This window comes from Rhinolophus hipposideros, assembly GCF_964194185.1.
Source record: "Rhinolophus hipposideros genome assembly, chromosome: 11".
NCBI classification, from domain to species: domain Eukaryota; kingdom Metazoa; phylum Chordata; class Mammalia; order Chiroptera; family Rhinolophidae; genus Rhinolophus; species Rhinolophus hipposideros.
Genome location: NC_138057.1, coordinates 21,827,325 through 21,844,198, shown reverse-complemented (window position 1 = coordinate 21,844,198; position 16,874 = coordinate 21,827,325). Strand labels below are relative to the sequence as shown.

Sequence of the window (16,874 nt, the reverse complement as noted above, 5' to 3'; positions counted from 1 at the left end):
ACACACACATTTTTCACTAAACTTTGTTTTAATGGGACTCAAAATTCTGTGACAGATTTTTGGTCAATTTGTTTCCATTAAAAAGCACCGATTTAAAAACCAATACCTTAAAAATGCCCCCCACAAAAAACCCAAATCGTCCACAAAATATTCTTCTTTCCTTCTGAAGGTTGCATTGTTGTTTCCTTCTGAAGGTTGAAGGCTGTGATAATGCATTGTAATCATTAACCAGTCTTTTACTATTAAACTCAAATGGCACAGTTCTGAGACACAATTCTGAGACAGTTCTTCCACCAGGGATTAAGACTGGTGGAAGGTATTGGAGATAATATTCATTTAGTCTTCTGAGCTTTTGGGGCAGATTTGGTGACTTTGCCAGCTCCAGCTGCGTCTTGTCCACTACTTTTATGACACTCACAGCAACTGTCTGTCTCATGTCACAAATAGCAAAACGGCCCAGAGAAGGATAGTCAGAGAAGCGCTCAACACACAGAGGCTTGCCAGGAAGCATAGCAATGATGGCAGCAGTACCAGATTTCAAAAACTTTGGGCCATCTTCCAGCTATTTTCCAGAATGATGATCAATCTTCTCCTTCAGCTCAGCAAATTTGCAAGCGATGTGAGCTGTGATCCAATCCAGGTGCATATCCGGCACTGATTTGGCCTGGGTGGTTCAGGATAATCAACTGAGCCGGGAAGCCAGCTGCTCCCATTGCTGGGTCATTTTTGCTGTCACCAGCCACATTGCCACATTGAACATCTTTGATAGATACATTCTTGACATTGAGGCCCACATTGGCCCCAGGAAGAGCTTCATTCAAAGCTTCATGGTGCATTTCAACAAACCTTACTTCAGTAGTCACGTTGACTGGAGCAAAGGTGACCACCATGCCAGGTTTGAGAACACCAGTCTCCTTTCCAAGGACAGACGCAAGGACTTGTCAGTTGGATGAGTTGGAGGCGGGATACAATCCAGAGCTCCAAGCAGTGTGGGTCCACTGGCACTGCCATCTTTAGGGGTGAATTTCCATCCCTTGAACCAAGGCATGTTAGCACTTGGCTCTAGCATGTTGTCACCATTCCAACCAGAAATTGGCACAAATGCTACTGTGTCAGGGTTATAGCCAATTTTCTTAATGTAGGTGTTGACTTCCTTAACGATGTCCTCATATCTCTTCTGGCTATAGGGCGACTCAGTAGAATCTATTTTGTTAACACCAACAATTAGTTGATTCACACACAGTGTGTAAGCCAGAAGCATGCCCACGGGTTTGCCCATTCTTGGAGACAACTGCTTCAAATTCACCAGCACCAGCAACAACAATCAGGATGGCACAGTCAGCACGAGATGTGCCTGTAATCGTGTTTTTGATAAAGTATGTGTCCTGGGGCATCCATGGTGGTCACATAATACTTGCTGGTCTTGAATTTCCACGGGGAGATATCAGTGGTGATCCCACGCTCACATTCAGCTTTCAGTTTATCCAGGCCTCAGGCATTTTTGAAGAAGCCCTTTCCCATCTCAGCAGCCTCCTTCTCAAATTTTTTGATGGTTCTTTTGTTGATCCCACCACGTTTGTAGATAAGATGGCCAGTAGTGTTAGACTTGCCCAAATCTACGTGTCCACTGATGATGATGTTGAGATGAGTCTTTTCCTTTTTTTTTACCAGTTTCCCTGCCTCTAGTCTTATACTCTCATCCACCTTTTTTATACATGTACCAGAGAGATTGTATCAGGTCACAAGGATCATGAATGCTGAAAATTATTTGTCTGTCCAGCAAACATTTATTGGGCTGACTTGTACATTGCTGTTTATTCATGACATTCATTTCCTTCTTCCCCCTATTATTTCCACTTTGAAATCCATGTAATTCTACAGAGGAAGTATGTGACCTAGACTACTGCATCTTCTTTGACACAAAAGTTGGTTCCGACATGACATTTGACGTAAGCCTGCAAATTAGAGTGAATCTTGAGTTCAGCTTAGAATGTTAGGATGAGGTTGTTCTCTCTCCCTCTGGATGTTGTGGTATGCATGTGCAAGACCTAGAGTTATAATAACTATATTTGCTCCATGAGGAAAGTATTCCTAGTTTCAAGTGAGCGCAGAGAGGAGGGCAGAGTCAAGAGTATCACAAAGAAATAAAGCCCTAATGATAAGAAACTGGTTCAGGCCATGCCTAGAGTTTCTATTGAGGAATTTTGTTACATGGACCAATAAGTTACCTTTATTTATTTAAACCAGATTATATCACATTTTCTATTACTTGCAATCAAAAATATCTACTCCAAAGCTTGCCATCTGTCAATATTTGTGCTAGAATATTGAGGTCATTTTACAATTTAAAACTCTTAAATGATTCTCCTTGCTTATAGTGATGTTGATAATTAGTATATTCACATACAGGACAAAACCTCAGCTCCTTTTTAAGGGGTTTCAAGGTCAACAATGCCCTCCATAATACAGCCTTAGCTACTTGTCCAGCTGCATCCCCCTGTGGCATTTTACCCTCTGATGTTATTTGCAATTCTCCAAACATATTCTCCAAGTCTGAAAATACGGCCACAAGCTATTTGACACTACTCTGATTATGATGTGATACATGTCTCCTCTCCTTGAATCTGACTACATTGGCCAGCAGATTATAGCTGAAATGATGCTTAAGTGGTTTCCAAAACTGGATCATAAATGTTGTGTGGCTTATTACAGGTTTCCCTGGAATACTCACTCTCTAGATGCGTCCTCATTGGGCTTTCCCTCTGGGAACCCTACTACCATATGATGGGAATCTCAATCCACATTAGATAGGTCCACACTAGATGTGGATAGGTCCTCCTATCCACAATTTCTGTTGAGCCCAGCCTTGGAGTCACCTGGACTCAGGCACCAGAATGTGAGTGAAGGAACTTTCAGATGATCCAGTCTTCTGGCCTTTGAGTCACTTATAGGCATTTCTAGATTTCTACAGTCTTTCTAGATAAGGCCTTAAGCGGTTATGACGCAGAGATAAGCTTCAGAATTCTGCTCTGCCTTCTCAGAATTTCTGTTTTACAGGTCAGTGAATATAATAAAATGGTTAATTTACACTACTAAGTTTGGGATACTTTGTTACACACCAACAGATAATTAGGACAGAATTTGGACTTCTATTAATTAGAATTTGTTCTGAATAGAACAAAAAAGGTGGAGGGAGGGAGGATTACCTCTCTCTGTCTGCCTGTTGAGCTGGGATATCAATCTTCTCCTGCACTCATAGCTCCTGGTTCCTGGGCCTTCAGACTCTGACTGGAGTCATCCCAGGTGCTCTGGCTCTCAGGCATTTGGACTGTACCACTTGTTTTCCTGGATCTCCAGTCTGCAGACAGAAGATTATGAAACTTCTCAACCTCTTTAGCTGTGTGATCCAGTTCCTTATAATAAATGGAGAGAGAGAGAGAGAGAGAGGGAATCCTATTGGTTCTTTCTCTGGAGAACCGTAACTAACACAATAGGCTATATTATTGTCACATCTAGGTTTAGTTCAGATCCCTCTATTTACCCCTTGTGACCTTGAAAACACACTCCCAGTCAGACTAGGAGTTTCTTCCTTTATATTCCCATGAGCACTTGACTCAAACATCCATTAATGCCACTTTTAATACTAGTGGACACATATAATTATCAGACGCTGTTTGCATCTCCATTATTAAGTTGATAACCCAAGGAAAGGGACTTCCCTTATTCATCTTTTTATCCCCAGTGTCTAAAATGATCATTAAGAAATTCAGTAAATGCTTATAAACTGACACATAAATAACACCTGCTATGCTTATAAACTGACCCATAAATAACAGTTGTTTTGAGGATTATGTTAGATTGTGTATGTGATTGGGTGTCATCAACTAAAAAGTGCTTCTCAAATGTTCATTATCATTATTATGGGCTAAATTCGCTTTGGTGGAGTGGCCAAACTAGTAACATGATTTCCATTTGTATCAATGATTCTATGACAAAGTAATTATAGTAATAATCATTGTTGTACATTGAATGCTTACATGGCACAATGGCTGACACAATAGGCTGTATTATTGTCACAACCTTTTGGCCAAGGTTGCCTGATGTACACAATCACTCTTTCTTATAGCAGATCTCTGGGCCTCGATTTTTGTATTTCTTGGTTCTGATTTTCCTATTCTGCCCAGATTTATAAGCTTCCTTCTCCCTCTAGGGACTGAAGCCTGCTTTTGTTCTTCCAGATGCTGCCGAGGGACTGTTCAACCCAAAACTGCCCGCCTAGAACATGAGGCTGCAATTTGCTGTCCCCAGTGACCACTCCTTCTTGGGGAAATCTTCAGTTATGTCTGTCCACTGGGCCAGACACTATTGGCTGTTGGTGTAAATAAAAACTAAGTCAAGGCTATTTTGCAGAAATTGACAAGCTGATCCTAAAATTCATATGGAATTGTAAGGGGCCCAGAATGGCCAAAACAATTTTGAAAACAAATAAAATAAGAAGAATCACACTTCTTGATTTCAAAATTTACTGCAAAGCTATAGTAATGAAGACAGTGTGGCACTGGCATAAGATAAACACATCGATCAATAAAATGGAAATAAGAATCCAGAAAACATTCTTACATTTACGGAGAATTGATTTTTCATGAGGGTGCCAAGGCAATTCAATGCAGGAAAGAATAGACTTTCCAACAAATGGTACTGGGACAGCTGGGTAACCATATACAAAAAAATGAAGTTAAACCCCTACCTTGCACATATACAAAAATTAATTCAAAGTGGATCAAAGACATAAATATAAGAGCTCAAACTATAAAACTGTTAAGAGAAAACATAGGCATGAACCTTTGTGGCTTTTGATTTAAGCAATGGTTTCTTAGATATGATACTAAAAGCACAAGTGACAGGAGAAAAAAGTTTAAAAATTAGATTTTATCTAAATAAAAACCATGTGTACTTCAAAGGACACCATCAAAAAGGTGAAAAGACAAATTATAGAATGGGAGAAAATATTTATAAAGTATATATCCGATGAAGGACTTATATCCAGAATATATAAAGAACTCTTACAATTTACAACTCAACAATTAAAACACAAACAACCCAATCAAAAAATGGACAAAGGATGTGAATAGACATTAATTCAAAGAAAATATACAAATGGGCAATAAGCATATGAAATGACACTCAACATCATTAGCCATTAGAGAAATGCAAATCAAAACACAATAAGGTACCATTTCACACACAATAGGATAAGTAATAAAAAAGGCAGACAAGGACAAATGTTGATGAGGATGTGGAGAAAATGGAACCACATACATTACTGGTAGGTTTGTGAAATGGTGCAGCCACTTTGGAACTCATTTGGGCAGTTCCTCAAAATGTTAAATAAAGATTTACCATAAGACATGACCATTCTACTCCTAGGTATATACCCAAGAGAACTGAAAACTTAGTCCACACAAAAACTTGTACATTGATGTTCATGGTAGGCTTATTCATGATAGTTCAAAAATGGAAACAACCCAAATGTCCATCAACTACTAATAAACAGATGAACCAAATATAAGTCCATAAAATGAGATATTATTTAGCAATAAAAAAGAATGAAGTACTGATACATGCTACAACACGAATGAGCCTTGAGAACATTATGCTAAGCAAAAGAAGCCAGTCACAAAAGGCCACGTACGGTATGATAGCATTTAGGTGAATCATCCAGAAGAGGCAAATACATAGAAAAACAAATTAGACTAGTGGTTGCCAAGGGCTGGGGAAAGCATAAATGGGGTGTGACTTCTAATGGATATGAGATTTGTTTTCGAAGTGTTAAAAATATTCCAGAATTAGATATTGGTGATGTTTATACAGTTTAGTGATATACTGATACCACTGAATTGTATAGTTTAAAAGTCTGTATTTTATTATATGTGAATTATGTCTCAGTTAAGCTGGAGTAAAAGAAAATATTAAGCTGAGATTTCCTTTCACTCCTTGGGACACTCAAATTTGTACTTCCTTATGAACTAGTTCTGAAGTGGTGCTGATTCATTAGATTTTGCCTCACTCCCCTAACACCCCAACCTGATTCTGAGGTCCCTATATACCTTATTGATAATCCAGAATCAGAGTAGGTTAAGGAAATATTATTTTTTTCAGTCAGCAACAGTATTTTCAGACTCCTGAATGAAATACACACTGTTAAGCTGCAGCAGTATATTTTGACCTGTATCTAAATCTTTTGATATATTGATTACACTGGGATTTTTTTTAAACAATCACAGTCTCTAGGTCAAGTATCTGACTCTGGAATAATTAAGATATTTACATGTAACAGTTTTTGCATAAAATTATAACCTATTTTTAAAGATTTTGTTTTGATCTTTAAAAGTCTCAGCCCATTTTTACTTCACTACCATTCCCCAAAAAAGTTTCTTTCAAGAAGCAAACATAATATGAAATGTTGACAATAAACTTGTCTCTGTTTAAAAGTTCTTCAAGTTAATTTTAAAAATGACATCTAAAATTTGCCCTATGTCTCCAAACTCTGTACCCACTAGGCGAGTTAGGGGCAAAGTATAATTATGTGGAATTCATTCTTGACAGGTTCCTGGGACCTCTACCCACTATTCACAACCTTTATTTCAACAAAAGAGAATATAATATCACATTTGTTTCTGCTGAACAAATACCATCTGAGTCTGAAATGAACGACACTGTACATCATCAGGCATATCTGAAAGGCTGTAACCTAAATAGTGAACCTGTTTATAACGTACACTAGACTCCTAATTTCTCTTCTAGTCTTCTGAGGTCTGTTGCTAAATCCCTTTCTACATTAAAAACATGAAGCACACTCTCCACTTACCTAACAGACTGCAAAACAGCAGAGAATACAAATTGTGCTTGGCTATCATGTCTTCACTGTACGTGCAGCAGCCACACACAATTGTGGTCAGTAATGACTGAAATATGGCACTAAATACAATCCCCTCCATGTGAATTAAATTAATTGATTTATTAGGTGCAAAATAGCCAGGTGGATTTAAGCTAATTAAGAATTTGATTGCTAATTGCCAACAAGGGGGGATTTAAAAAAATAAGTTGAATAAGGGATATACTTGTAGCACATACTAGCAGCAGGCTGCCTCCAGCAAGGAAACGACGATAGGAATGTAGCGATACTAACAACTATGGTCTCTCAGTAGAAATAGAACAGCATATTCTCTCTGTGATCCATGAATGTTTCTGGCAGGGTCACCTCCTCGTGGGAGACACCAATAGGAAAACCAGGCAAGATGAACACACACACACACACACACACTCAAAGAAACCATATAAAGTTAAGAGGGATCCTCAGAAAAGATAGCCAAACATATGAACAGTGAAATAGTAATAAACCAGGATGTCTTGCCCTACTAGAGGAATGACAAAGGAATATAACGTTCCATTATATACTTCAGTATTCATCCATTTATCCATCCTATACATTTAACTACCCATCCATCTATCTAAATATTCATTCAAAGTTTGTTGAATATTTATGTACATTTTTATATCCACCTTCTTTACTTGATACTATATTTTACAGATACCAACATGTTAATAAAAGCACACCATAATTTTTTTCAAATATTTATTTAACATTTGTTATGTGCTAAGCACATCCCATGTATAATCTCCTTTAATCCTAGCAAAATGTTAAAAAACAACAAAAACCAACCAACAAACAAACAAAAAAACTACAAATGAAAAAATTGAAGCTTTATGTTGAATAATTTGTCCAAGAACATGAATCTGGTAAGTTGTAGAGTTGGGATTCAAACACAAGCAGTTTGTCTGTAGTATTCTAGTGCTTAATTACTTCCCTACCTTTCCATACATCTTTTTAATGGCTGTGTCATATTTCAGTGTTTTGATGGGCTATAATTCATGTCATTCCCCTATTTTTGGACACCTAGGTTGCTTCCTTTTCGCTATTAATAAATATTGCTGTAGTGAGCATTCTTGTATATCAATTTACTCACACCTATGATTGTTCTTTGCCCATTTGTACATCCCCCTTGGAGAAATTTAGATTCTTGGCCCATTTCTAAATGGGATTTTTTGTTGTTTTTTTTTATCATTGAGTTCTTTATCCATTTATTTACAAGTTCCTTATCAGATATATGTTTTACAAATATTTTCTCCCATTCTATGGATTGTCATTTCACTTTCTTGATAGTGTCTTTTGAAGTGCTTCTAAGAATTTTGGTGCTTACTTTTAGGTCTTTGATCCATTTTGAGTTAATTTTTGTACATGGTGTGAAGTAGGGTCCAACTTCATTTTTTAACATGTATATAGCCAGTTCTTCCAGTACAGTTTTTTGAAAAGACTTCTTTCCCTATTGAATGGAGTTGGCATCCTGTCCAAAATCAGTTGACCGTAGATATATAAATTTATTTCTGGACTTTCCATTTTGTTGGAATTTGCCAAATGCTTTTTCTGTGTTTAATGAGATGTTCAATGTGGGTTTGTTATTTATTCCGTTGATATGATATTTTACATTAATTGATTTTCGAATGTTAAAACAACCTTGCTGTCCTGAAATAAGTCCCACTTGATTATGGTGTATAATTCTTTTGATATGTTGCTGAATTTGATTTGCTAGTATTTTATTGAGGATTTTTGTGTTTATATTCATGAGGGATACTGGTCTTGATTTTTAAAAAATGCAATGCCTTTATTTGGTTTTGGTATTAGAGCCTCATAGAATAAGATGGAAAGTATTCCATTTTCTTCTAATTCTTGGAAGAGTTTGTAAAGACTTGGTAGTACTTTTTAAAATATTCACCTGAAGCCATCCAAATATTTCTTTAGATAAGACATCTGGAAGTGGAATTACTGTGTCAAAGATATAAACATATGTGAAACTCTTTATATACATATTGCATAATTGTTTTCTGGGTAGGGAGTACCAATTCCTATTTCTACTAGCAGTACACAATTAGTACATAGTTTTGCTCTTAGTAGTCTCTCACTAAATTTATGTTGAATTTTATCAATAACTGATTCTTCCCAACCCTAAAAACAACATTCACTAGCATATCAATCAAACAATTTTTCTTAATACTAGTACTTTTAAAAAAGGATTGCATCTTTGGTTTACAGTAATTAAAATTTTATGGGTTTGCTATATTGATTTCAGGCCAATCTCAACCAAAATGAACTTATGTTCTCTACATCCTGCATATTCTAGAGTTCAAGGAGTAATAAAGGCCTATATCTGCCTAATATCTTTAGCGTAGAGAGAGTTTTCACCTATAATATAGCTTTCTGAAAGAGCAGGAAGCATCTATGCTTAATATGAATTTGATCACAAGCTAGCTCAGTTTGTTTTGCTGTTGTTAACCAAATGTGATAAAGAATATGTGACTTCAATAATTATGAATATTAATAAAAAATACTTTGTAGATTCTTGAATCATGCTTGTCATATGTAAGAGATTTCATATTGTCATCATGGATATTCTGGACTCATTTCCAATATGAATGAATTTAAGCACCTACTGAGACTTATTTTTTCCCCTTTATTGAGATATAATTAACATAGGACACTGTGAAAGTGTAAGGTGTACACTGTAATGCTTTCATACCTATTTACATTTGATCTTGATTATATTTGAAGAATTTTCTGACAACTGAGACACTTTAAATAAATATAAAATGTGGACCTTCACTGTGGAATGTACCAAATCTGGGTATGTGTCTTGTCCACTACCCATAGAGCTCATTCTCCTTTGGATGCACTTTCTTGACTGAGAGACACTCCTCCTCTTCATGAAAGGTCCTGGAGCTTGTCAACCACCATCCAATTAAGCACAAGGTCCATTTTTAAACCTGCCAGATCTAGGTGGGTGTTTTTCTACTATGGTCCTTGTTTCTTACAATACTAGGAAAAACAACTCATAATCATATAACACATATTCCATACAAGTTGGTCCTAGTGAAGATTTAGACAAACAGTTAAATACATTCTTTAATCACTCCGGTTGCAGAAATTTGTATTACTTAAAATGGCATACCAGGCACTAGTCATTTAAGTCTTGCTTCATTAAATTTGAGTATCTTATTTTCTTTCTTCTCTTTTATTGCCTTTCACTTTGGTGGTTGTTTATAGCCCTGCTGGACTCACTTGTTTCTTTATTTAAGAGTTCACTGGGTTTGTATCTGATCTTATCTTCAGTGTTACCACCTTCCCACCTCATGCTGGTTGATTTAATATTCACAGTGACATTATCTCCAACTCCCTTGTGAATGAATTCACTTCCGACTTAGAGCAAGATACTGCATGAATTATACACAAAACATTACCAGTTTAAGTGGAAAAAAAGGTTACATTCTGGATTAATTTTTTTTTCTCATGCCTGGTTCCTTACTGGCCCCATCTCATTTCCTTGTATGTGCATGTGTGTATTTTAAAGTCGCCTACGTTTTATAGAATTTACTAAACATATACAATTTTCTCTCCAAAATTGTACTGCTCTTTAAGATACTGAAGATAAAATTATTTCATATTTACTTTCAAACATAAGTATTTCTCTCACATTACTGAAGAGCTCATGGGCCTACACCTTTACATCACATGAAGTTTCCAAGCACACAGTACAGTGTGTGTACTTCCCATTTCTTAGCTAAATTGTTTTGGTTGGAAGTAAAAGCAACCAACTGCTTAAGTAGTAAAGGGAATTTATTAGAAGGATGTGGGAGTATCTTAAAGAACCCAAAGAGAGCTGGCCTGCCCAGGGACTAAACACAGAACCTAGAGAGCCACCAGGCACTCATGCAACATCACTGCTCTACATTTCTTAGCTCTGCTTCTCCCTGGGCATCTGTGCATCTCCAGGTCAGTTGTTTTTGGCTCTTGGGGTACATGATAGAAAAGGCTCACCCCAAAGTTCCTGCATTTAGTCTTAGTTCCAGATGTGAAAATAATTAGATTGGACCAAGTATGTATCTCTGTTCCAGAGATCTGTGATCAGTACCCATAGCAGCCTGCGATAAGGGACAGATGGAGTGGTTCTCATTAAAAAGGTGTCAAGAAGCTAGACAAACATCTTTGGAGTTTGTTTAGTGTACTGTTTAGGTGCCAGTTCATGAATTACAAAAAGTAACTAACTGTTTCCCCGAAAATAAGACCTAGCCGGACAATCAGCTCTAATGCGTCTTTTGAATCAAAAATTAATATAAGATCCAGTATTATTATATTATATTATATTATATTATATTATGTTATGTTATGTTATGTTATGTTATATTATATTATATTACATTACATTACAGACTCAGTCTTATATTATAGTAAAATAAGACCCAGTATATCATATCATATCATATCATATCCCATCATATCACATCAGACATGGTCTTATAGTAAAATAAGACCAGGTCTTATATTAATTTTTGCTCCAAAAGACTCATTAGAGCTCATTGTCTGGCAAGGTCTTATTTTTGGGGAAATACGGTATTTAACAGAAAATAAACCATATCTGGGCTCCTTCAGAAATGCGTAGAAGTTTGAGATTCATCGGTATGATGGTGTTTGTTCTCTTAATGACACTCATCTGCCATGTTCACACTTATCTACATAGCCTCTTGGCCTCGTCCTTTTATCCATGTGTATTCCTTTGATGTGTATAAGGGAAATCATAAATCATTTGCAAAATTTTCTGATTCCTTCATTCCAGGATACAGATAAGTAGAAAAAATGGAACTGACCTAGTGAGATTCAGTTTCATGCTCTTCATAGTTGATGTGGGTATTATATCCCCAATAAGCATTCTTAATGTTCTCAATAATACCAGCTGTTGTGATTTTCTTACTAACATGGTCTTTCGTGACTTGCGCTCTCTGGCTTGGTACAGCACATCTGTGTGACAATGAAAAATTTTCCATAACTGTGAAATCACATTTGAATTTTGAGATAGTATTTCTGAAGATGCATCTAGTTAATATCTGGTGATAGCAAGGTCTATGTCCCCATGCAATATGTTGCTAGAACAATGTTTTATATTCACTTACTCATTAACCTTTTACTTATTGCTATCATAAAATAAATAGCATCATATGGGCTAAAAAGAAGTGGAATACTCTTCCACAGGCTGTTTACAAATTTTATAAAAAGAGACTTTAAGATAAGAGTTTAGGAGAAAAAAAAAAATACATCATGTAAACTATGTCATGGAGGTCAAAATAGGAGCTTTCATAAAGGAGGTGTCCAATGTCATCAAGGAAAGGGTCATGGTATTTGGTAAAGTGAACCTATCAGAGTGCATTTAGAATAGCTAATGTTTAATTATTTCAACAGATGTATTTTTGTTATCCACCTTTTCTGTTTTGGCCGTTGACAGTCTTATTTAACAGTCTTATTAACTCTTTTGAAATATTAATTATTTTCTCATCAGTTATCTCATTAATATGTATGTGTTCATGGGAGTAGAGGGAAGAAATAGGCTCACCACCATTATATGCAGAGTTTGGGGCAAGCTTACAACAGGAGATCTACATGTCATATGTCTAAGTATTTCATTTAAAATTATAAATTAAACATAAAATGCTTTACGTTAATATTTTTATGGATTTCAAATGTATTTTACAGGTAAAATTAAAACTTAGTTAAATCTTTTTAGAATTCTTACAGACTATAAAACTGTCCTCAATTTATCTTTCATTGATTTCACTGTCCATTGCACTGACCATGTAGTCAGTATCACACTTCACACTATCTGGCTTTATTAGCATACAAATATAAAAGTAATAGAAATTATTTAATTTTACAGAACATTATTTAACTGCTGTGTAGAACAGTTGTAAATAAAGTTAATAATTTATTTAACTGCCACGTGAAACTGTTTTGGTTATCTCCAGAACTCTCTGATGCTATGAAATTTAATCCAAAGGGAAGCCAGAGTTCAGATGCTTGGCTCATGGGAAAGGATACTTCCTATACAACAGTCTACTGAATTCATGCTCTCTCAAAAGTGTTTGATAATTCAATTATTTCAATTAATTCAAGCCTTTTCTCTTAAGCTCATTCACCTCTCAAATCCTGCTATGTTCTGAATCAGAGTCCCTCTCTGAAGTTGGCAATGGCCCAATCCTCAAATCTTCATGGCATTTGGATACAGTCACCTTTTTTTCATAGAGACAGGGAAAGAGGTGTGGAGAAGCCTATCTATAAGCCTGAGGGGTGTTAGTCCTCCCAAGGGGATGGGAGGGGAGGCGATATTTATGGTTTCAGGCTAGGCAGAGTCAGTACTGAAGCCAGATCCCCAGTGATAAAAGCACGCTGGGTTCTTGATAGATATGTGTGTGTGTGTGTGTGTGTGTGTGTGTGTGTGTGTGTAATATATGGGATGCAGGACAGGGATTCCTCTTGCTTAAGTTTAAGGTCAGTCTAGCAAGAGGGGAAGCAGCAGAACAGTTAGGACATAAGGGTAGCTAGTTCGGACATTTTCCACTAGAACATAAGCTCAATAAGGGCTCCAATGTCTCTATGTACTTCTCTCTGATCCCAAGCCTAGAATAGTATCAGACACATAGTAGATATCCAAGGAAACTTTGTTGAATAAATGACTAGTGTACTGGTAGTGAATGATGCTTGATAATTACAAGTGCTAACTGCAACCTCAGAGGCAGCCATTCAGCTGGCAATATCTTTTGATGCTGTGAGTCTTACTTCATCTTTTCAGTTTTATTTATTTATTTGTTTGTTTGTTTGTTTGTTTAAGGAGGGCGCAACTCACAGTGACCGTGGGGATCGAACCAGCAACCTTGGTGTTATTAGCACCACCAACTGAACTAACCAATTGAACTAACCGGTCACCCCTTACTTCACCTTTTTAAAGTAGTAGTGGTTGTATTACTCTCCTCCTAGGAATTCTTTTGAGCATAGTAAGACTACAAAAATGAATAGTTTGCACACTTCAGTTTAACTCATTTTTTAAGTGTGAAATTTTCTTACTAGACTTAGGCTTTCTCAGTTATCACAGAACATGGAAACCTTAGTCCATGCGTTATTCTGACTTAAGCTGACACACGTATTTAGTGATGCTGGTAGCGTGCTGCCAGAGCCTCAGAAGGGCCTGTCTGAAAGGTGCCACATTAAGTGCACCGTGCTCTGCATACGTAAGTGAGGAGCTGCTCAGTTGTTTCCCTGCAGGGACAACTGTATTGTTTTTAATTGTCTATTTTAATAGGCCTGAATAAAATACTCTTCTGTTTTATTTGATTTGCATCCCCTAGTGGGATTTCTCCCTGCCTTCTTTTACCACTGTGACAGTTTCCTGTTTAGACATTTATTTCTTTTGACAGGGGCTCTTGATCTTCAATGGCAGTGACTGCTTCTCCATCTACTGATGCTCAATCCTCGTGCTTCCTGATCTATGGGATCATTTGCAAAAAAAAAGGATTGAGTTTTGGAAGTCTGGAATAAATGAAAGAAATTCCATGAAGTAGTAAACAACAACAAAATCAAGCACAGGTTTGATTTAAGCAGCTAAATGAATCTGGATTGATTTTTGTTCAAATGTTCCTAGCAGTGATCCTAGGCCTCCGGGATTAATCCTAGTTTAACAACACCCAATCTCCACCAGATAGATGCTTTACCAAATATAGGACCATATTCGAATGACCTGGTTGGACAGTTTTCTCCTATGAGAAGTGTTTGGCTGGCGTAGGATGATGTAATAAAACACGAGCAGCTCCAGGAGGCAGGAGATGTGAATTTTAGTGACGAGCTCTGCTGCTACATGACTATATGGCTTTTGTCAAATTATGTAGTTCCTTGCCTAAACACATAAGCAAGATGGACTAAGTCCTCCCTGCTTCTATTTCCATGAGTGCTGACAAAGCATTCTTGGCTTGATACGTCTGCTATACTTTATTTTTGTAGCAGATCTTGACTTCTGCTTTGTATCACCTTATATATTTGAAAAGATTTATACTCCTTTATTTGAAGTTTGAGGCGACTCACTGAAGAATGAGCGTGTATAACCGAATGTACACAGCCCCTGTGACTTAATTCATCACTGAACCCTGACTAAGAAATGGGTAAAGATGAACAGGTAAGCTTTGCAAAACCTCCTGGTGGATTATTTCTGTATGTTTATTGGCCGTACCACACTTTACTGTTCAACCAGCAGATTACCTCGTGGAATAACAAAGCCAGGAAGCCCTAAAAAAGTTGTAATGTCAATGAGGTTGCCTTCGGGACTGGTCCTTTTCTCTCTACCTTCTCTTTCATAGACCTTCTCCTCCAATGCCCAAGGACTTCAAGCTGCTTTCCCTCATAGACAACTGCTCCTACCCCACCACTCATGCCTAAAATCCTCAAATTGTGCTGTGCTCTGATCCCCAAAATACACTTAATAACAGAAAATAAGAATGTTGAAAATCCATTCTGCCACTCTATATGGTTTTGGCAGGTCCAGGCACATGACCAGGCCTAGCCAGTCAGAGCACCCAAACCCTCCCAGATAAAATTGGTTTAGGGATGGGCATGTGTGCCAAGGAGAGAAAGTCAGACTCCTCCCTGGCACTTTTGTTTGAAATCTCAGGAAGAAGACATGCTGTCTTCTCACTGGGATACCAGTTATAAGAGCAGTAAGCCTAGAGCAGCCCTTAGCCATCCCTGCTGTCATGTGGGAAATTGGCTTGAGAATGAAATCAACACAAAGGGAAGCAGAGCTGAGATGGAGAGTGATGACTAATTCCTGATGATATTGTTTGACCTTTAGAGCAGCTATGACTGAAACTTGATTGATTCCTTAAAATTCAAGTGATGTGAGATTATATATAAATGGTCATGCAATCTAATTCGAGTTGAGTATTTTTCACTTGCATAAAAGCATTCCTAATAAAATTTCTTTTTTTTTTTATAAAATTTCTTAAATTCACTTTATTCCTATGATTAACAAATTTTTAATTACCTTCTTTACATTTCAAAGGAAATCCTACTGGAGGTTCATCTTTTCCTCCACTGTTATCCACCTAATTCTCTCCCTATTATAGGCATATTCATCCCTTTGGTTATCAAGGATAGTACCTTAATCTATTTCCTGCTCTTTCTGTCCACAACCAGTTGTTGTCAAACTCTATCAACTCTGCTACTATTGAAACATCTTGTGGATCCATCCCCATAACTAATCCTTTCCTTTTGGATGCAGTTTCTATATTTCGGTCAGTCCTGAAGGAGGAGGAGACATTCAGAATCCATTCTTTACTCTGCTTCAGGCCAAAGAAAGGGGGCTATATCTAATCCTCTTTCCTAGTTCTTCCCCAATGGAGAAGAAATGGCTGGTCTGATGATCAGAAGATACTGACTCTTTGGGGCATATTTTACTTATGGACCAAGTGACTGTGCCTAAACCTCACCCTCCCTCTTCCTTGTCCTGAGCCTATGAACCATGGGTCCTCTTTTGGGTTTCCGTTGCTCCATTAGTCAGCTCTTGCGCAGTGACTGCATCTTTCCCTGTTCCTATGTCTCCTTCTGTATCTAAGTGGGTAAGTCAGCTGGGTCTACTCTGTCATGGAATCAGTGGGTGGGAACCAAAAGTCTCACATAGACTTTGATGTTTAAAAATGGGGTTTCTAGTCAATGGATTGGCAGAAGAATCCCAACATGAGGATAAGGATATATTGAATATTTTTTAGAAGCTATTAAAAATTAATATTAGGTGAGTGTCTGTGTGTGTGTGTGTGTGTGTGTGTGTGTGTGTGTGTACCTCCTTCAGTTAGAATTGCAAAAATAAGAGGACTGAGTTGTAATAGGATTCAGGTACACAAATCTACAATAACGCCCATGCTAAAAGTCTTTAGTGGTTTCCATTACTCAT

At 37.1% G+C, this 16,874-nt stretch overlaps 1 pseudogene across 1 annotated transcript in view; it reads right to left on the bottom strand.

Moving 5' to 3' along the window:
- Positions 1-332: 332 nt before the first annotated feature.
- LOC308505009 (elongation factor 1-alpha 1-like) overlaps positions 333-16,874 on the bottom strand; it is a 40,549-nt pseudogene continuing 24,007 nt past the window's right edge. The window contains exon 2 of the transcript in view: positions 333-1,704. The product of the transcript in view is annotated as an elongation factor 1-alpha 1-like (transcript). The remainder of the gene's footprint in view (positions 1,705-16,874) is intronic.